The sequence below is a fragment of the Pinus tabuliformis genome, chromosome 2_2 (genome assembly GCF_031772625.1).
Source record: "Pinus tabuliformis cultivar Carrire ecotype Pingquan chromosome 2_2, CPIR1, whole genome shotgun sequence".
Classification (NCBI taxonomy): Eukaryota; Viridiplantae; Streptophyta; class Pinopsida; order Pinales; family Pinaceae; genus Pinus; species Pinus tabuliformis.
The window spans coordinates 654293320-654317205 of record NC_142300.1 but is presented as its reverse complement, the minus strand read 5'-3'; positions in this window follow the sequence as shown (position 1 = coordinate 654317205).

Genomic DNA, 23886 nt, shown 5'->3' with positions numbered 1-23886 from the left:
CATATCCCTAAACAAACTTCTCCCCATAACCCCTATTCCCATCACATTACTCCCCTCCTAATACTCCCTTTTGTTTCATTGTTCCCCTTGGTGGCAGATATCACAACAACACCTAGTTTCACCATCATCAAAGGGCAGTCCAAGCACATTACATAAACAGCAGTCATGGCATCTGAGGGTTCATCAGAGTATGAGGTGGAGACACAAAGTGATTCATCCCCGGAAGAATAGGCTCCCAGGAGACATCACAAGAGTGGAAAACATGTTAGGGATGAGCCAAACACCCTCACAGAATTGCAGGCATGCCCTCTTGCTATGTCATGTTTCCAGCACCTATCATGTTTTTAGTTTTGTCAAAGGGTGGCTAATGTTAGAGTTCATCACGAGTTGGCCCGTCTTTTTGTGCTTCACCTACATGGATATCACTCTATCTTGGTCGGGGTCACCTTCACACTGACACCCGAAACTGTCTCATTAGCAACCGGCATACCGAATGTTGGAGAACCATGGCACAAGAAACAGAAGGTTGATAGGTAGCATTATGAGCCTTACATTAAGGCCAGTTGCTTGAGACAACTCACAAGAGTCTTTCCATTCCGATATTTGAGAAATGAGTATGCTCCACTCATGAGGTTGATCATGAAGTACTTCAACTATGAGGGGAGGTTCTCTCGTCTATATGCCTATCACATCAGGTTGCTCATGCACTTTACCAAGGTGCGGATGATGAACCTCCCGTTTTTCATTTGCAGGAACATAGAGAGGATGAACACTTTCATGCAGCATAAGACCCCTCATCAGCAGCTTAACAGTGTTTATCACTTTTCTCTAATCCGGATTTTGGTGGATCATTAGTTGGGATTGCAGGGCATTACTTGGGATGACTTCATCTCCCGTGACCTCTTCAGCAATCCAAAGGTATCATAACAAGTTGAACATGAGATAGGTGGTCCTTCTTAGTAGTATGAATGCCATGAGGCCACTACTATGCTAGTATTCATCACCTATCAGAGAGGCAGTAGGTAGTTGTTTGCAGCGGCAAAGCGAGTGTTATCTCCACCCGGGGTGGAAGGGGCCTCAATTCCTCCATCAGCATCACAAGAACAAGGCAAAGGCAAGGAGCTAATGCATGGTGAGGGGCCTTCAGGTGAGCCATTAGGTGAACGAGATACTGAATTCGTTTTCCTTCATGATGATGAGACAGATACAGAACCGACAAATGCACAGCTTAGAGAGATCATCCAGGAGCAGCAATCAGAGATTGAAGGCTTATCCCTTGACTTGGAGAGGGCTAAGTGGAACATGAAATATCTAGAGTAGAGAAACAAATAGCTTGAGGATCAGCAAGTGACCATGGATCTACAAAACATTCGTGAGCACCGTCAAGCTGCTCAAAGGAGAAGAGTTGAGCTCACGTCATTGGAGCAAGAGATTAATGAAGATCGGGAGGCAAATCTCGAGAGAGTTAGCATGCACTTGGAGAGGCTACTGGACAAGGCTGACAAGGACCATGCCTTGCTAAGACACATGGATTTCCACTACATGACGCGAAACAAAGTGTGCAACGCCCAAATCAGGAATTTGAAGGCAAAATTGAGGAAGTTAATCAAGAAGCAAAAGAGGCAAAGGGAGCTCGATCAACTTTAGATATTGGTTGAAGCCTCTTTGGTCCAGCATAGCACTTCATAGAGAACCTCCAGCCCAAATTTCAAGAAATTTGGGGCAATTTTGGTCACATGGTAAATTTTTTGGTCAAAACACAGGTTTTTTCTCCCTGTGCGGCGCGGCGCTTAGGATTGGGAGCTCCAAATGACGAATGGCTTACATTTTTGGATTCAGCATGCAAAATCACAACTACTAGTGCTTGGAAAAGAAATTTGGGCGTGATCTGAGTCTCCAGGAGGTCAAAAACACTCAAAAAATGACCTCTCTGCCCCTATTTTGACACACATGGAGAAATCTTGGGAGAATGAAGATTTGGAGGGGCAAATGAGCACCAAATTCAGAAATTCCACTTGGGTTAGAAAGTAGACAGGATAGGATTTTCAACAAGCACACTTGGGCACATTTTGGACTCCTGTAAGTGCCTCAAAACAGGCTCCAAGTGGCGCGGCGCATATAGGGAAAAAGGCCAATTTCACCTCCTTTTCGTGAAATTTCGATTCGCGACTTCTCCAAGTGGGCCCGCTCATCTACATTTCACTTTTTTGGCACCTAAGGCGGCATTTAAAGTATTTTCACTCCAGATTGGCTTCTATCCAAGTGGCAAAGGAAGGCAAACAGTCACCCAGGCCATTTGTCATGTTTGTAACGCTGCACCTGTAGCTAATGGTTGGCTTTCCACCTCCATTTTGTAATGATTTGAGAAACTCCCCAACTCTTGGTCGTTCTATCTCTTCATGGCACATTCTATATATTGTATGCAAACTATTTGCAAAGGGTTGGTTGGTTTGTAACTTCTGGGAGACTGTGGGAAAGAAACTCTGTTTCTTCATTGTATATTTTGACAGAGGATTAATGAAAGGTAGCGGCTCTATTTCATGAGATTCATGTGGTTGTGAGTGTAGCAAATGTGTCTCTTTTGTTTCATATGTATTTCGTTATGTTTCACTATTCATTTCATATTCATTTTCAGTGAAATTTTCTAAGTTAAATAAGGTAGAATTCATTTATATTGCTCTGCATGTGGGAAAATTTCATGTTCAGTGTTCTTCTTCCATTGAAAAGGATTCATGTACTTATGCCCTTTTCACTCTCCTAAGCAATCTCTCCATTCCGCATTATTTCAAACTAAATTGCTATACTTTCCATCGGTCTTGCCTCACGAAATAATCTGTGCCTTTGTATTAAATTCTCTGTTCATTGTTGTCTGTTGGTCCCATACCATCCCAAAAACTCAGTCATTCATAAAAAATTGTTTCTTGTATCCATATTCACTTACTGGCCTAAGATCAATATTTCACTGTAAGTCATCTCAAACTGTTTCGTTTATGTATTCACTGAGCGTGACTCGGAGAGAGCCCTCTCCTGTTCTGGTAGGGCTAGCTACTAGACTAAGCGTGGTTTGTGGTTACCCTGAATTTTGCCTTCCTTCAGGCTAAGGAAGATTTAGGTGCTAACACCAAAAAAGCATATAATAGGGTTCAGAGGCCTCAGAGGTTATCTTGTATAGGTTTGAGACTGTTCAGGCCTAATTAGAGTCCAACGAAGGCGTATTTGGGGCTTTATACTATGTAGATGATGATGAATTTTGATCATGCTTGTTGGATTGGACATTGATTTTTAAGGGCTAATAAGAATTGGTTTGGACGGGATGACCCACTATGAGGGAGATGAAGTTTGAAAGCTATTTTTATAATTAATGCAAGGGGTTATTTCACTATGAGAATAAAATTTGTGTTGGCGTTGATTGTGCAAGATATTTCGAGCAGCAAACCCCTAAGCAGCTAATATGCAGAGGTATTGAAGGTGCAGTTTATCTATGAGAAAGGTGGAAAAGAACCTACTAGGTGTCAAGACAAAGTGGACTGAAAGTACTATGATCAAGGGAATATTCAAAAAGTAAGTGAAAATTTTTCTTATCTTCGGAAAATTAGCAGTCAAACATTGTTGACTTCAATCCCATTCTAAAAATACGAAATAAATAATAGAGAGAGCATAAAACATAAAACAAATATACACAGAGATTTTCCCCTGGATCCAAAAACCGAGACTACCAGATTTATTTTTCATTATGTTACTTTAAATGTTATAATACATATATATACATATTGAAGTATCCATTAACCCTAATCCATTAACCCTAGATTAGAACATAAATGTAGCTCCCTTGACTGGATCTACAAAATATCATGGAAAGAATATAACACGCACCCAAAATTCTCCCACTTGTTGTTTTCTTTCCACAAGGGGCCACAGGAGAGCTTAGTTTTTGGTACAGCCCTCCAACACCCATTTTTTTCTCTACACCAAGAAAATTTCTCAATGCTCACAGACTTCATCAATGCATTTGTATTATTCTTCAAAGTGTCCACCTTTACCAGCAACACCTTTTTTTCCTCAACCATATCCCTCAAAAAGTGATATTGAACATCAATGTGCTTTGTCTTTGAATGATAAGCAGGGTTCTTTAACAAGAAAATTGCACTTTGGTTGTCATAGTATATCCTTATAGCTCGATGTACTAACCCCATAATTGAATGCAAACTCTACAACCAAACCCCTTCCTTTCTTGCATGAGTGGTGTCCATGTATTCTACTTCTATAGTTGAAAGAGTGACTACAGACTATCTCTTACTCATCCAACTAGATGCACCTCCAAATAAGTTAAACACATACCCACTTGTAGATCTTCTTTGATCCAGATCTCCAACCTAGACTGCATAAACAAAGCCACGAATGTCCCAAACTCCACCCAATCTCGGTCTTCCTTGGTAGCACAGACCATAATCACTAATTCCATGCAAATACCTGAAAACTCACTTAACTATTCTCCAATGCTCTTTCCCTATTTTTGACATAAACCTACTCAATACTCCCATTGTATGTGCAATGTCTAGTCTAGTACAGACCATTGCATACATCAAGCTACCGATTGCACTTGCATATGGAACATGGGACATGTCCTCTTCCTCTTCTTGTGTCTTGGGACAATGTTCAGCAGATAACTTTACACCTATAGGAATACGAACCTTCACCAGTTTACTATCCTGCATATTAAACCTCTATAGTACTATCTCGACATACTTCCTCCAGTTTAACCAAAGCTTCCTCTTTTCCTGATCTCATTTAATTTCCATGCCCAAAATATAGATTGCACCACCGATATCCTTCATGTCGAATTTGGAGGACAATTGGGTCTTCAAATCCTAGATAATTCCTTTATCATTTCCAATCAGCAACATATCACCCACATAAAATACCAAATAAATAACACGATCACCAATTAATTTAAAATACACATAGTGATCTGCTTTGCTTCTGGTGAAGCCAAGTCCTCGTATAAATGTATCAAATTTCTGATACCACATCCTTGGTGATTGTTTTAACCCATACATAGACTTTTTTAACCTGCATACCAATTCTCCCTTACCATTCACTGCAAAGCCTTCAGGTTCCTTCATGTAAATCTCTTCTTCTAGATCCCCATGAAGAAATGATGTCTTCACATCCATCTGTTCTACCTCAAAATCAAAAGAAGCATCAACACATAAAAGTAATATAATAGAAGCTACCTTGGCAATAGGAGAAAAAATATCACCAAAATCGATTCCCAACACTTGGGAATAACCTTTTGCTACCAACAGAGCTTTGTATTTCTCCAGCTTGCCTTCTGCATTCATCCTCTTCTTAAACACCCATTTGCAACCAATGGGTTTCCTTCCAGCCGGAAACTCCACCAAATCCTAAGCCTCATTTTTGTACAAAGATTTCATTTCATCAACCATGGCCTCTTTCCATAGTTTACCATTCTTTGAATCTATTGCCTCCCTGACAGTTTTTGGATCATCATCAGTAATAGATAATGAAAATTTTGAACAGAAAACAAATGGACTATACCTTTTTGGTTTCCTTCTTTCTCGAACTGGTCTTCTCACAGCTAGAGTTTGTGGCTCTTCATCCTCTGATTCTTGTTCTGCTGTGGAGTCTGATTCTTCCTCCTTTAGCTCAAACTCTATCTTCTCATGTTCCTTTGGTAGGACTTCATATTTAATAACATCTTTCACTTCTCTAAACACCACATATCGTTTGTACACAACCTTCCTTGTTTCTAGGTTCCAAAGCTTATAACCTTTTAAACCATACTTATACCCAATAAAGATGCACCTTTCATATTTACTATCCAACTTGGTTCTTTTCTCCTTTGGAACATGTACATATGCATCACATCAAAATACCCTCAGATGTGAAAGAGAGGGTTTCTTACGAGTCCATACCTCTTTTGGAGTCTTATCCTCCAATGCTAATGAAGGTGATCTATTGACTAAGTAACATGTAGTCTCCACCACCTCTGCCCAGAATTCTTGTCCTAATCTGGCACCACTGAGCATGCTTCTTGCCTTTACCATCAACATATTTTTCATTCTTTCTACAACTCCATTTTTCTTAGGTGTGTATGGAGTAGTATTATGTTGTGCTATACCACACTTCTTACAAAACTCTTCAAATTCCTTCTTGCAAAACTCTCCATCATTATCTGTCCTCAACACTTTTATCTTCTTATCTGTCTGGTTTTCCACCAGAGCCTTAAATTTTTTAAACCTAAAAAAGACTTCAAATTTCTTCCTGAGGAAATATATCCATTTATTCATTGAGAATTCATCTATAAATTATACATAGTACACAGACTCACCCAGTGATGGAACTGACACAAGTCCAAACACCTCATTTTTCACAAGCTCTAATATTTGTTTCACAAGTAGTGCTACCCTGAAGCTTGTAAAGAGTTCCAATCTAAACTCCCCACATCAATACCAGTTCTCCCCAAACCATCTTGCAGGTACAAAGTCCCTAACTTTTCCCATTGATCCGGGTTCGGGTGTGACAAAGGACCCTTCTAAGACCTTTTACTTTGGTGATGTGTTAAATTGCATTTTTAAAAGAACATATATAAATACATATGCATGTTGTAAAGAAGAGGAACATGAAATTCATCAACAAATGAAAACATAAGTCGTTGATAACGGAGTTCGTCCAGGAGGGACTACATCTCCAGACCCCGATGTCAAGATGGTGTAGGCCGCTACATTAAGTATTGTCAATAGTGATGATGTACATAAGAGGTGATGTCGCTATCATATAAGGAAAATGCCCTCATGCAAGAGTGGCTCCAAGAGATGTTCTGCTACAGGAAATCTTAGTCAAAAAGGACTCTTATCAGTATGACATAAACTCATGCATGATGATAATGAACATCCCGCCAACATGGCATAAAATGGATTTCAATGCAATCATACATGGCAACACATGAGTATCCCATCAACATAACGAAAAAGGGATCTCAAAAGAAACATGACGAATCATGACAACAAGTACATCTCACAAATGATTTTGCATCACATAAAGCAGTAATCATGAAAACAAGTAAGAAACAAGATCCCACATCAAACATCAAATAGGGATCTGTGCAGCACAATGTATAGCAGAAGAAATACATGAACACTCTGCATATACCTCACATCCAGGGGCCATCTAAAGAAGAGGATGTCAAACTACTGAAGTTGGCCGTACCATCAATCTTCTGGTGTCGAATCTCATGGAAGGACTGCTCGCACATAAACCTGACACCTGCACTCCACTTAGAAACGTGGCTAAAAAATGAAATGAGCAAATGGAAAATATGAATACACCATCAGATTTTTGGTGTAGAAGAGTGCAAAATCGACTATCAAATTTCTGAATTCTAAGAAAATGAAAATCTGGGGCTTAAGGAATCTTTTAGATTCCCCATAGATTCCCTCCTCTAATTCCTCTACAAATCTGCTGCTCAGATCAGGAAACTAACTGTGCCATCGGGTTCGTGTCGCTGAGAGGTGTAAGATCGACATAAAATTTGTCCAATTTGGACACTGCAAAAATTTCACCCTCTTGAGAATTTCACTCAATCATGGTTCCAACTGTGTTTTTCTCAGGTTCATGGTTCCAGCAATTAATTATTTGAAAAAACTCTACCTCGATTTTCATGCATGCTCCTGGTTCTTCCATGCCTATGGGTGCATCGAAAAATGAGGTTTATATAAAATTTCTAGGCGGAGTTTTTCAAAAACCCTATTTGGGTGGATTGGTATGAGATCCAAATTATAAGGAGGAGGTTGGGTGGTCAAATCCCGACTCCTCCACATTTAACGCATTTCATTTTTTTGAAAAACCTTTTTAATGTGTTTTAGGGGTCAGGTCTGCATTGGGCGGCCGACCCATAACCTACGCAGCATGTTGTTTGGATTGGCACATTAATGTTTAATTGGCGCGATGTTTTTGTTTGCATGGTACCATTATATGGGCGCGGATTTTGGTTTGGATGCCACCACATGGGGCCGCCCAGTAGGGGCCGCCGGCCCACGTGGGCCTGGTGGGTTTGATCCATGCCGGCCTCACATTAATTTGCATATGATAATGGTTTTGGGTGTGGGTCGGGTCCATCGGAGGTGGCTCGCGCCCACCCTGTATTATGTTTAATATATGTACATGGTGGAGTTTGGAGGGTTCGGAGGGGTGATGGTCACCGACCCAGTTTTAATATTAACTTTTGTTGGAGGGTGCGGTTGGACCGGAGGGGGTCATGGGCCATCGGTCCTTTTAATATGATTTTTTTTTTGTTATATTGTTTGGGGTGGTGGGGGTGGTGGGGGTGGTGGGCCGCCACCTCATATATTTTTTTTTGTTTTATTTAATAACCATAGCCATTTTTGAAAATTTGAAAAATGAACGAAGGAGACAAATTAATTAGGCCACAAATTCGCCCGGAATCTAGCCAGAGTTGGCCAGATTCTGTCTGCCGAAAAGCTTCCAAATTGTGTCTCCATTAAGCCTGCCCAGTCAGTAAAAGTCAACCAAAGTTTGACTAGCTTGTTCTCCCTCATACGAGCTCAGATTGATGAACCATTCACACTGCCACGATCAAGACGACAAGATATTTAACATGAACCTGGTTCGAGCATAATCCAAAAACTTTGATTTTTTACCCTACCTAAGTCCTCTTGGACTTCTGCATGTGTCTGAAGCCACCTAGATCAATCCTCCCCCTTAAGGAGCTTTTGGTCTTCCAAAATCATGAAAAATAACCTGCAACTTCTTTGTACCTTGTCTACAACACAAGCGTCCTGAAAGGCCTCGCTTCCATCTCCTTCACCTTTTTTCTTCAGAGCCTTAAGCGATGAGCCGACACCTGCAACCTCTAAAACCTGTAGTACATTTTTTTGCAAATTACATGCTTGACTTACATGACCAACTAATGACCCAAGCATCACATACTTGCCACGAGTTTATAACACATACTCGGAGGTCAAGTTTACATCAAGATGGACACAATACCCTAGCTGTGAAACAAGGCCAACATATCATTGTTGCTTCAACAAGTGATGGAAAACACATCATCATTGCAACACATTATTTACAACAATAAGGCCGAACACTATTTTGCTTTGACAAGTGATGGAAACACGACATCACTTTCACAATTTATCATGCAACTCAACATAATACCAGACATCATTGTTGCATAACAAGTGATGGAAAACACGTCATCACTTTTACATTTTAAAATGCAACAAATGATTTACAAAAGCACGACCATGCCAAGCTAACATATCTAGAAACCATTTTTCACATATCAATTTGAATGCGTCACCTCCATGTGGTGGTTTTGCTTGTCGAACGATTGTTTCTCCTGGTTTATGCTTTGACACTTTGTCTCTAAGACGCTGCTCTGAATGGAGCCTCCAACATGTGGCTCTTTGGTGGCCACTTCCGTCACAATGACTACAATAGGTTTTCTTCCTCCAAATCTGCTTACCATGTTTCTTAACTTGTTGTTGAGAGGGTCTTTCATGCCTCCTCCTTTTGTGTGCTTCTATTCTTTTCCAACACTTAGAAAATGTATGATTATGTAATCCACAAAAGGTACATGTTTTTTGATGTCTTGATTTATGTTCATCATTAACAACAGGATTATAATTGAAATAAGCATTCGAATATTGAAATTGGTTATACCTTTCCTTGCCATTTCTGGTGTAAGTATGGTGATGAGAACTTGCCTCAGCTCTTTCCCTGCGATGGCCATTGCCATGGGATGATGGGGATGTGTTCCCATCCTTCTCTTTCCTCGACAATTTTGACGATGTCTCAGAAGCATATGACACCTTCAAGCATTCTCCCTCGGTGTATCTCAAGCCTTCAAATTGAGGTCTCTGCACAACCTCCAATGGTTTAGCTATGCCTTGGTTATTAACACCAAGTTTTTTTTCCTCCTTGTGCCTCGTCCTATTAAGGAGCCTCATGTTTGTCCCTGTAATTGGGATCTCCAAATCTCCAACAGAAATCATACTATGTGAAGATGAAACCAAAAGGAAATCAACATCTTTTACCTCCTCCGTCAATTTGGAAAGAACTAATGAGGGTTGCTCATCGTCTATTGTTGGTGGTTCGCTAGTTGTCTTGGCGAATTCCCCAACTTCCTTTCTGACATACCCAAGTCCTATCTGACAGGGAAATTCCTCCACTTTGATGGGGTTGATAATGCCTTGGCCATTAACACCCAAGCCTTTTCCTTCATACCCCATTTTCTTCAATAGTTTGGAGCCAATTCCTGTGGTATGATTTTCGAAAATGGCGAAATCATTATCAGGACACATACATGAATTCAAAGAATTACTTTTTACATCACATGGGTCACGCTGCAGCTTTTCCAAGGCCTCGTCCTTAGCTTGCAGTTATCGTAGCAAACTATGTTTTTCCTCTTTCTCTTCATGTAGAAGCATCTTCAATTCAGCGTTCTCTATTTGAAGAATCTAGTTGTTGCACTTTAGTTCTTCCAGGGCCTCTTCCATGACTCACAACTGAAGTTGCAATCGCTCCTTTTCCTCTGTCTCTTTTTGTAGAATTTCATGCATTATTTCCACCCCTTTGGAAATTTTGAGCATGGTCTCGTACATCACTTTTTCATCCTTTGTTGCTACATGTTCCATTGTTCACACTTGTAATTCACATCCACGCAAAGACCACTCTGATACCACTTGATCTAAGTCCGGGTGTGAAAAAGGACCCTTCCAAGACCTTTTACTTTGGTGATGTGTTAAATTGAATTTTTAAAAGAACATAAATGAATACATTTGCATGTTGTAAAGAAGAGGAACATGACATTCATCAACACATGAAAACATAAGCCATTGATAACGGAGTTCGTCCAGGAGGGACTACGTCTCCGGGCCCCGATGTCAAGATGGTGTAGGCCATTGCATTAAGTGTTGTCAATAGTGATGATGTACATAAGAGGTGATGTCACTATCATATAAGGAAAATGCCCTCACACAGGAGTGGCTCCAAGAGATGTTCCGCTACAACAACTCTCACTCAAAAAGGACTCCTATTAGTATGACATAAACTCATGCATGATGATAATGAACATCCCACCAACATGGCATAAAATGGATTTCAATGCAATCATACATGGCAACACATGAGTATCTTGTCAACATAACGACAAAGGGATCTCAAAAGAAACATGATGAATCATGACAACAAGTACATCTCACAAATGATTCTGCATCACATCAAGCAGGAATCATGAAAACAATTAAGAAACAAGATCCCACATCAAACATCAAATAGAGATCTGTGCAGCACAATGCATAGCAGAAGTACATGCATATACCTCACATCCAGGGGCCATCTGAAGAATAGGATGTCAAACTACTGAAGCTGGCCATACCATCAATCTTGAGGCATTGAATCTCATGGAAGGACTGCTCACACATGAACACTGACCCCTGCATTCCACTTAGAAAAGTGGCAGAAAAATGAAATGAGCAAATGGAAAATCTGAATACACCATCAAATTTGTGGCGTTGAATAGTGCAAAATCGACTGTCAAATTTCTGAATTCTAAGAAAATGAAAATCTGGGGCTCAAGGAATCTTTTAAATTCCCCCTAGATTCCTCAAAGATTCCCTCCCCCGGGTCCTCTGTAAATATGCTACTTAGATCAAGAAACTGACTGTGGCATCGGGTTCGTGTCGCTGAGAGGTGTAAGATCGACATAAAATTTGTCCAATTTGGACACTACAAAAATTTCACCCTCTTGAGAATTTCGCTCAATCATGGTTCCGCCTGTGTTTTTCTCAGGTTCATGGTTCCACTTGTAATTAATTAGTTAAAAAAAACTTTGCCTCGACTTTCGTGCACGTTCTCGATTCCTCCATGCGTGTGGGTGCACTGAAAATGAGGTTTATATTAAATTTCTGGGCATACTTTTTCAAAAATCCCATTTGGGTGAATTGGTATGAGCTCCGAATTATAAGGAGGAGGTTAGGTGGTGAAATCCCGACCCCTCCACATTTAACACATTTTGTTTTTTTGAAAAAAAAATTAATGTATTTTGGGGGTCAGGTCCACATTGAGCCGCCCACCACATAACCTCCACAGCATGTTGTTTGGATTGGTGCATTAACGTTTAAGTGGCGCAGTGTTTTGGTTGGCATGGTACCGTTATATGGGCACAGATTCTGGTTTGGATGCCACCACATGAAGCCGCCCGGTGGGGGCCTACCCACGTGGGTCAGGCGGGTTCAATCCCTGCTGGCCTCGCATCAATTTTCATATGGTAATGGTTTTGGGTGTGGGTCGGGTCCACCGGAGGTGGCCCACGCCAACCCCGTATTATGTTTAATATATGGATGTGGTGGAGGTTGGAGGGTTCGGCGGGGTGATGGCCACCAACCCAATTTTAATGTTAACTCTTATTGGAGGGTACGATAAGACTAGCGAGGGTCATGGCTCGTTGGTCCTTTTAATATGATTTTTTTTGTTATATTGTTTAGGGTGGCGGGGTTGGTGGCCCGCCACCTCATATATATTTTTTTTGTTTTATTTAATAACCATAGCCATTTTTGAAAATTCGAAAAATGATAGAAGGAGACAAATTAATTAGACCACAAATTTGCCTAGAATCTGGCCGGAGTTGGCCAAATTCCTTCCACTGGAAAAATTCCAAATTGTGTCTCCATTAAGCCTGCCCAGTCAGCAAAAGTCAACCAAACTTTGACTACCTCGTTCTCCCTCATACTAGCTCGGATTGACAAACCATTTGCACCACCGCGATTAGGACGACGAGATATTTAACATGAACCTAGTTCAATCATAATCCAAACACTTTTATTTTTTACCCTTCCTGAGTCCTCCTGGACTTTTGCATGTGTCTGGAGCCACATGGATCACCCACAAATCCTTTTCGGAGCTTCCCTTGATACATTCAACAATACTAAATTTGAGATACACAATCGTATTGTGCTCTTCTCCTTCTGATCCAACTTTGTCCAGTCTTCAGCTGACATTGTCATTGGTTTAGTACCCAAATCTATCGTGATCCACTGATCTTTATCCACAAGAAGATACTCCATATTGAGTTTCCACAACTCAAAACTATGACCATTAAATTTCTCGATCTCTATCTTTCCACTGCTCACCATCTTATTTCACCACAAGAATCGATCCTGCAGATCTCCACCGAACAGGGTCTACCACAATCCAGAGCAAAACCCCTCAATAGAAAAGGTGCCCCGTTGAAGAAGAAACAGCTTTGACGAATTCTAAAAACAGAAAGTAAACAATGGTGAGATCATAAAACATAAAACAAATATACACGGATATTGTCCCCTAGATCACAAAACTAGGACTACCTGATCGATTTTTCATTATGTTCCTTTCAATGCTACAATACATATATATACATGTCAAAGCATCCATAAACCCCAATCGATTAACACTGGATTAGAACATAATCGTAGTTCCCTTAACCAGATCTACAAAATAGCATGGGCATAAAACCAACATGCCCAAAACCATGTGCAAAATCCATGCACAAAACCATAGGCAGGTCCGTCCACCTAATATAGGGTGCAAAAAAAAATTCCCAAACCTCGTGCAGGGGGGCTACCACCCCCCCTGTTGAACCTGACACAATGGATGCATGGAGCTAGTCGTGGAAAGAATATAACACACACCCAACACCTATTTTTCCTTGTATCGGGGCTTTTAAGGGCCATGATCCCTAGTATCATAGCCCTATGTTTGTTTTGTTAAATAAGTAACAAAACAAGTTTTGGGTCTACAAATTCATGTGTACTTTGTTGATTCACTTTTGCTACATTTCCACTGTACAAAGTGATTGGAGTTGTGTGTACTTCAATGTGTTTATGATCATGATTAGACATCGACTTAATTTTGACGTACTAGGAAAATAAAAATTATTACCAAGTGAGGTCATTGGTTCTATTAGGCTTCCTTCCAAAAGAGGTGAGATTGTAATGGGAGATTTGGGAAGAGGTGAGCACTAAAAATATATGGCGAGGACAATAAGATGAGGACCTGTGAAGAAAAAATCACAATCTCTAAATCATATCTACAACACTGACTAGGAAAAAACCATGAAGCAAATGAAGACACATGGACACTTGCAAATGCCAAACCCCTATCACTAGTGTGATGTGATATATATGTAAAGTGATAGATGGTGATCTAAATTGGGGCATATTAGTAATTCTATGCTAATTCCACTCATCAGAATATAAAATTGTGCTTGAGGTTGTACTCCAAAATAGCAAGTAAAAACATGAATTTTATGTGTTTTCGTTTAAGATAGTTTCATGAAGAAAACTTAAAACATGAAACCAAAATACTCAATGGAAGCATGAATCAAACAATAATACACCATCAATTTGTAAAGGAGTTCACCCCTCCTGGCTTACATCTCCTTGGATCAGTACTAAAGGCATGACCCCTTCTCCTTATGCTCAAAATTCTTCAGGTAAAGAGTACATAAATGTGCTGACAAAAAGAGTGGCTTGTTTCTCCTTCAAGGAAACATTCTTCTATAAAGAATTATTACTCTAAATATATGACAACCTACAGTTAGTCATGAAACAATCAGCAAGCTAAGGGATCTCAAATCAAGACCCCATACTTTAACTTCCAAGAGCATAAACAAGTACACCAATCCACTTGATGTACTTAAACAAGTCTCTTTCTCCATACACATATAGAGAAAAGAAGAAAAAAACTACAACATTGTTGTAATGGTTGTTGCAAGAACACATATGGAGGCTGGAATACCCCTACAAGGTCATCTCCATCTTGGAACTCCTCCATAAACTGAATCAACAATCTGGTTGACCAAGGCACCCATACGCTTCACTTTACAAAAATCCTATCCAGAATTTCTCCTTTGACTTTGAAACCTATTCCAATGAGTTTTGAATGCCCAAATATGGATATGTAGCCTCTTTTTTCATCCAATTAGATCGAAAATTGCCTTAGTTGTGACTTCTGCTAGTCTCACCACAATTTCCTCCTCCAAATCTGGCTTACTGCAAGTTAAATTCATTAACTGCAGACAAAACTAGCAGTTCCACCCCAAACAACGGTTTTGCCATCAATCCTGCCAATTTCACTAGTTAAGGGGTGAGTGGTCACACTTGCGGTTAGGTCCGGCAGTTACAGGGACAGTCCCACAGCCTATCGGATATCGCAATCGGCTTTTCCAGGGGTAACAGCATTACACAGGACTTAGCTATAAAGCATGTGATCTAGAAATAAATCGAACCCGCTAGGTTATAAACTGTAGCTTCGGATGGATATCGCATCCGGAACATCCCATCGCTCATCGCAATTCATCAGAGACCGTTACTTCAGGTGCTCTACGGACTTGCTAGGTTATTAAATACAACATATAACTATCTCGTGTCTGTGGTCTCATCGCAATCAGTGACATTCAGTAGGCTGAAGGACATGTTAACATGGCGAACATTGTGATTGCGATACTGGCAGACCCAACGGGAGTTTTCCACCAGCATTTATAAAGACTTCACATCCGGGTAATTTTATCGCATTACAACTCATCGCAATCGGCGTTATCGGTGGGAACATCTGTGGTACTCTTCCCTCTTCCCGATTGCGATATGTGATCGCATCGCATCATAAATCCTGTCGAGGTCGATTTTATACCCGATCCTTTCATCAATATGCGATTGTGATCCATCGCAATCATAACTTCAGTCGATGTTGTATCGCATGCCTTCCTTTGTCGAGCATCAATTTTGTAATGTGATCTGCCTTTCAACTATGATTGCTGATATGCGAGGGCGAATGGTAGGCTACCACTTGGCACCTCGTCATTCGCTGAAGACCTTGTCATGTCATAAAATCAACCCTGAACTTTGACCAACTCTAGCTTCAGCATACAAGCTCGGATTTGAGTGTCATTCACAACATTGGATTTAGAATGATGAGCTCTTCAATCTAAAGTTGAAATTATCAAAATTTTGACACTTTGAATTTTTGACAAACTTTGAGCTCCTAATCTCTCTTCCCCACTAAAGAATGTTTGCTCTCCAAAAGCATTAACTAATTTGCAATTTCTTTTTACTTGTCTGCACCGCAAGTATACTTCATGTCATCCTTCCTTCTCCTTCACCTTTGTTCCTTAAAGCCATAAGTGATGAGCCTTCACCTGCATCCCATACAAATTTGTAGTACAATATCTTGCAAATTACATGTTTCGCTATGTGACAAAAGAATTCAAGTTTGATGTTATTTTCAACCTGTCCATGTCACTATGGCCATCCACAACAACATCCTTCCCAAGAATAATTCCAAGAATATTATCTGCAAAATCCTTATCAAGGATAAGATCCTAAAAGACTTTGTCAAATGAACCCAAAACAAGCTTCACATAGTGAATACTCATATAACTCTAGTACTACACACATTTGGAACATACTAAATGTGCTGCAACTACACATATAACCACGGGGGCCCCACTGGGGGAGCAATACCATACCACGTGGGTTCATATTGGGGGATATTTATTGAGGAAAAAATTACATAATATATTGGGGGATATATAGGGGGTAGAGGGTTTTTATATTGGTAGGTATAAAAAATGGAGCTCGAAGTTAATGAAAAAATATAAAGGGGTATAAAAAATGTTAATGAAAAATTGAATACCTACAATATTTAGTGAAAGTAGGGGTTTTTAAATTGGGAAGGTGTATTGTGTTTGTATTGGTAGGGGGTTAAATAATGTGATTTTTAGAGGTATTTTCCAATATGTAGTCAAATTAAGGGTATTGTTTAATATGCCATGAACGCACGTGATATGTCAGAGGTTCATTGACTAAAGCCCCCGTGCATACAACAACCTTAAAATGCTTTTACAAAAAAAATTCAAGAAAGCATTTTACAAAATGGAATGAACTTGACTCCCAAATTTCTCCATTCAAATTGACTATCAACAAGCCAAACTAGCATTGTAATGCTTAAAGAAAAACATTGTTGCATATAAGTGATTTATTTATGAACATCACTTTTACAAATTACCCAACTATGGGGATATGCAACTAGTGCAAAATATAAACTTACAGACTTCAGTTGGACAAATAGTCCACCCATTTCTTACCCAACCAGGTGAATGAACCCTCTATTTGAACTTTCTCTTCTTCTGAAGTTGTTTCAGGGATGGTCGCATCTTGTGCCACTTTTTCTGTTGTCGCTTCCTCTTCTGGTGCTTGCATGATCTACTTTCCCTTACCAGGATGAAGTTGTGGAAACAATTTCCAACACTTCTCGACCCAATGCCCACTGATATTGTAATGAGTACAGAAGTTCTTTTGAGCTCCTCTCGGCTCACTTGCCTTTATCTTTGGATGAGATTTTCTCCTTTTGGTCTCAATTCCAGTAGACATAAACATCTTTTCGAGGATTGCTTTCCTTTTATTGCACTTATCTACATAATGGTTAGATGAAATGAAAAAGGTGCATGAAAATATTTTCCTTAACTAGTTATTCAAATCCGCGTTTTTTTTTCCACCATGAAAAGCATTTAATTTAACAACATTCGATTTATCAGCATTTGAATTAAGAGAATGGTTATACCTCTTTCTGATGTCCTTTGGCTTACGCTGCCTGCATGAGGAACTCATGTGGCTTGAAGAACTGATCTTTCCTCCTTCTTCGATGCTTTCATCTCTCTTTGGAGATGTTTTCCCCTTCAAATCCTCCTTATGTTTGAGGAACCACGCAAGAACTAATTCTGGGTGCAAACTCCAACATGTTGCCTCCTCATGTCCTCCCTTACGGAAAAAGGAACACGTGACCCATGAACCATCACTAGAAGACCATTCTTCTTTTGCGACATAGCCTAAGCCTTTGTATTTAGGCCTCTCTTTGGCTGCAATTGGATTTTTAATGCCCTTTTGATTTACTCCAAGGCCTCCTCCCTTGTAACCCATCTTGGTCAAGAGTTTGGATCCAATGCCTTTACTGTGTTTTTCAAAGGCCACAAATGAATTTACATCAATACTTTCGCATAAGGAATAAGCATGTAAATTCTTACCATTTGTTGCATCCTTTGATTGGCATACGAAGATGTTTTCAAATTCCCTTTTGATTCGAGATGTGTCCTCTTGGACTCTTCGTCTCTCTTCTTTCAAGTCCTCGAACTTGGGTGTTGATTGAACCTCCTTTTCCACATCATTTGAATAGAAGGTACAAACTTGTCCATCTGCCTTCTCTGAAGGACTTTCTACACTAGCATCTTGCATAATAGTTGTAGAAAAACATGAAGATTGTGGAGAAGATGGTGGTTTATCACCATTCTTGTTACCTTCTTCCCTTAGAGAACATTCTCCTCTTGGAGGTCTAAATCCTTCACCTTGAAAATTGGTATTCCTCTCTTCATAGAGGACTTTCACCATTTTTTCCATGTCTAAGAAAGCCTTTCTAAAAGCCTTCACATCCTCTGACATTCTTGCAGGCTCTCCTCCTTGGGACATGCTTTGTTTGAAGCTTCTGTTGTAATTTGAGGTAGAACTTAGTGGTAGAGATTGAAACAGTGTTTCTCTCCTTTCCAAAACCTTCTCCTCAATGAGCTTCAAAACACATTTACTTGCAAACAGCAGTCAATTCCTCCTTGCACAAAGCAAAACCTAAGCTCTGATACCAACCTGATCTAAATTGGGGCAGATTAGTAATGCTATGCTAATTCCCCTCATCGGAATATAAAAATGTGCTTGAGGTTGTACTACAAAATAGCAAGTAAAAACATAAATTTTATGTGTTTTTGTTTGAGATAGTTTCATGAAGAAAACTTAAAACGTGAAACCGAAACACTCAATGTAAGCATGCATCAAATAATAATACACCATCCATTGATAAAGGAGTTCACCCCTCCTGGGCTACATCCCCTTGGATCAGCTCTAAAGGCATGACCCCTTCTCGTTATGCTCAAAATTCTTCGGATAAAGAGTACATAAATGTGTTGACAAAAAGTGTGGCTTGTTTCCCCTTCAAAGAAAAATTCTTCTACAAAGAATTCTCACTCTAAACATATGACATCCTACAGTTAGTCATGAAACAATCAGCAAGCTAAGGGCTCTAAAATCAAGACCCCGTATTCTAACTTCCAAGAGCATAAACAAGTACAATAATCCACTTGATGTACTTAAACAAGTCTCTTTCTCCATACACATATAGAGCAAAGAAGAAAAATAATTAAAGCACTTCTGTAATGGTTGTTGCAGGAACACATATGGAGGTTGGAATACCCCTACAAGGTCATCTCCATCTTGGAACTCCTCCATAAACTGAATCAACGCTCTGGTTGACCAGGGCACCCATAGGCTTCACTTTTTAAAAAACCTATCCATAAGTGTTCTATTAACTCTGAAACCTATTCCAATGAGTTCAGAATGCCCAAAAATGGCTATCTAGCCTCTTTTTACATCCAATTTGGTCGAAAATTGCCTTAGTTACGACTTTTGTCAGTCTCACCAAAATTTCCTCCTCTATATATAGCTTACTTCCAATTAAATTTATTAACTGCAGACAAAACTAGAAGTTTTGTCGCAAATAGTAGTTTCGGCATCAATCCCGCCAATCTCGCAGTTAAGGGTCAAGTGGTCACACTTGCAATTAAGTCCGGCAGTTACATCGATGGTCCAGCAGTCTCTTGAATATCGCAATCGTCTTTGCCAGGGGTAACAGCATTACACAGGACTTAGTTGTAAAACATGTGATCTAGTGATAAAGCGGACCCGCTGGGTTATAAACTGCAACTTTGGACAGATATCACGTCTGGAACATCCCATCGCTCATCACAATTCGGCAGAGACCCTTACTTTAGGCACTCTGCGGACCTGCTGGGTTATTAAATACAACATATAACAATCCTGCATCCATGTTCTCATCGCAATTGGCAAAGTTCAGTGGGTCAAGGGTCTTGTTAACACAGCGGCTATTACGGTTGTGATATTGGTGGACCCAATGGGAGTTTTCCTCCAGCATTTATAAACACTTCGCGTCCAGGTAATTTTATCGCATCGCAACTCATCACAATCGGCATCAACAATGGGAATTTCTTCAGTTCCCAATTGGGATATGTGATTGCATCATATCGCAAATCTTGTCGGGGCCGATTCTATACCCGATCTTTTCGCCGATATGCGATTGCGATCCCTCGCAATTACAACTTCGACCGATGTCGCATCACATCCCTTCCTTTGTCAGGCACCGATTCTATAATGTGATTTACCTTTCAACTATGATTTCCAATATGTGAGGGCCAATGGCGGGCTACCACTTGGCACCTCCTCTTTCGCTGAAGACCTTGCCTTGTCATCAAGTCAACCCTGAACTTTGACTGGCTCTAGCTTCTGCATAAGAGCTCGGATTTGAGTTTTGTTTGAACCATTGGATTCAAAATGACAAGCTCTTCAATCTAAAGCTAAACTTATCAAAATTCCGACACTTTGAATTTTTGACAAATATTGAGCTCCTGATCAATGGAATGGAATACAAAGTCATCTTTAAATGAAAATTTTCACATGGAATAGAGAACTTATATTTTACATAAGTTACATTAAAAAATTTAAAAGGAGAAAGATATAGTATGAAAATCTTACAAGTTATTCCAGCAATAAAGAAGGTATAAGTGATAAAATGAAAAGTAGAAATTGAATAATAGGATTATATTCTATATTTGCATGACTTTCTATAATGAGGGAATATTGGGAGAATGTATCCAAGAAATGTTAAATTGGGAGCCTAAATATTATGTATTAAAAAAATAGATTAATATTATTTCAAACATGGGGAGGCTGGAGCAAGAGGGGTTGTATTTAGCCTAGATGAAGAAAAGAGTGATCTAATTTTTCTTGGGTCTAGGAATTTCAACAAATAATCAGGTTGAGTATCTAGTGCTATGGCAGGGTTTGGAATTGGCTCATTCTATAGGTCTTCACCAATTGTTCATTTTTAGGCTTTGTGCTATTAATTCAACAGATTATTAAGTTCTAAGGAAACAATATCCAATCCATTCCTTCTATTTTGCATTGAATGAAGTTAGAAATGGACAAAATTGATTTGATTGAATTTTATCATATTGAGAGAAATCTTAATCTGGAAGTTGACACCTTCTCTAATCAAGGTGTGTAGATGGAACAAGGTGCACTAAGGATCGATGATGATGATATTATAATCAAAGAAATTCCCTAATGATTAGAAATCATATGAATATGAATTTGTTTCTAGGGAGAATTAAGTATAGGATTTCAAGCTAAATCATTTCCCTTATATAGGAATTAACCTTGTACAAAAATTACCAGCAAACGAATTCTTATATATATATATATACAATGGCGAGAACATAAAAATATACACAAAGATTTTATCATGGAACCCAAACTAGGAAACCAGATTACTTTTTCATTATATTCCATTCAATGTCAATACATTATATACATGTTAAAGAATTTTATTGTTGTTGCTACAACACCCTCCAAAAAATATTCCCTGCACTCAATTTCGGAGCCTACCTTGGTCTTGTATATTGTCATCGCAAACACTAAGACTCATCACATGTGTTTTCTTTATTTTTTTTGGTCCCTTTCACAAGAAAGGAAAAATGCATCTTTTCGCATGTTAAGTGACGTCCGATGTATATAAGTTTTCTTTCATGGTTTCAAGGGGTTATATTTGTGAAAATGAGTTTATCCTACCATGTAAACATTCATCACACTCATTTCCAAATTTTTAGGCACTATCGCACAAGTGTCGTCACAGTCGTTGCAAAGTGTATCTTTGGTGTTGCACTTGGCGTAAGTCATCGTAAAGTTTCCGCATTTAGGGAAATGTGTTGTTCATGTGTCCAATATGACCTATGTTGTTGTGTCATCAAAATTTCTAAGTGTGTGATCGAAGTCAAGTCATATCATTTTTCACATCAACTTCATTGATCCCACACTTCGCCAAATTCAAAAAACTTTCTAGAAACTAGACCTCATTTGACCGCCCTGAACTGTGCATTACATAGTTTCAGCCCTCTAGCAGTAGCCATGCCTCTTGACACTACGTAATGCACATTTCCTGCCTCCTAGGACTATGCACTGCTCAATCCCAGTACTCAACCTCAGACCTTGGGCTCCAAAATTGCACAATAAAGACCTCCATCCTGGTCTTAACTACACATTGTGCAGTCTCTAAGCTCTCAAACTGCACAATCGTGTAATCACTAGGTCTGCTCTACCTTCTAGGATTGTGCAGTTGGAAGAATCAATGCTCAATCCCCTTAGCCTGGCTCACTAAGCCCTAGAACTATGAAACTCTTTTGCTCAGTCCATCCTTAATTGTGTATTGTGCAGTCTCAAGGCTTAATTCAACCCTGACTACCTCTCTGTCGACCTACCACCCAGTTCCGCATCAGTTAGTGGATTAACATGCAACATCTTAGACTAGGGTTTTATTAGATTGATGTCATCGCGTCATGAGTAAATTGCAGATGTAGGTACTCTATCATACCATGACAGAATGATGAAGAAGTAGATGATGAAGGGGAACATGTGAGAAGACATCTTTATAGTTGATTATGCAAGCTGATCAATCAAGATAAAGTGAAGGGACACTAGTTTGCGTCCAAAGTTCAAGACTTGTTATCATTGAAGACTCCTTACCTCTAATCCATATGGAGGTGGATAGAAGAGCTTACACAATAAGATATATAGCAAGGATCAGCAAAAGCGGCTTCACATTTCCATTTCATCAAACAACCCATGTCACCAGTGTCATGTCACGTCATGTCATGAGTTTTCATATCCCACATCATTGTTGTGGATTATGTAATTTCTTATTCGAAAATGTATTGTAAAGTGGAAGTCCAAAGGACATGTATAGAATATGAAGATTCATGTAAAGTTTAAAAGTCATGGAAGTCAAATATTCATGAGGGTAGTCAAAGAGTCTCAAGGAAGGTGAAACATCACCTCCCCATTGGTTATATATACACCCTCATTGTATGAATAAATGACTTTTCACCTTGGCTCCTCCCGCAAGGCATTAGAGAGACAAGCTAGTTCCTTTGGGGAGAAAGGACTGGCTCCAACACTCCACTATTGGAGCTAATGGTGTTCATTGTATACATGTGTCTTTGGACATTTATTTAATATCATAAGCCTCATGGCTAGAACTTTCTTCATGCATAGATTATGAATAATTGTAAGACTATTATGTGAATGTTTGTAATTCATGTTTGCTTTCACATGTAATAAAGTAGTTGAATTATTTCGGTTATTTTAGTACTTATCATATTGAGAATGTGTTGTAATGATTGTTATGATTGTCACAAACTTTTGGACTATTCCGCTAGATGTTAGACATATCTTTTGTGTTTGTGTTGGTTGCAATGAACATCATATCTTTGTGGACTATTTTTTTGGATGTTAGAAGGATCTTCCTTGTTTGTGTGTGTATCTACTAGGGTGGTACTATTACCTCTCTCTTATGGGATCACTTTTCTCCCTCTCCACAGTAGAAGAACCTCAGCACACATACAACCAAACACTCACCAAGCACACTCGCTTGCTTTTCGAAGGCACATTTTCATTCCTCTCTCTTGCTCACAATTAGAGTTAAAGAAAATCTTTAAGAAACCAACAACTGGGCCATATTTCGGATGGGGATTCTATCCCAAAAGGCGTGAGGTTTAATTGGGACCACATAGCAGGGAGACCCCTTAAATTTTGCCAGGTCCAGCAATCAACATTTCGGGCACTAGAAGGAGGGAAGCCAGATTTTTATGGTTGATAACCTCACCCACCCTAATATTACTTCTTTCGGTCAATGTAG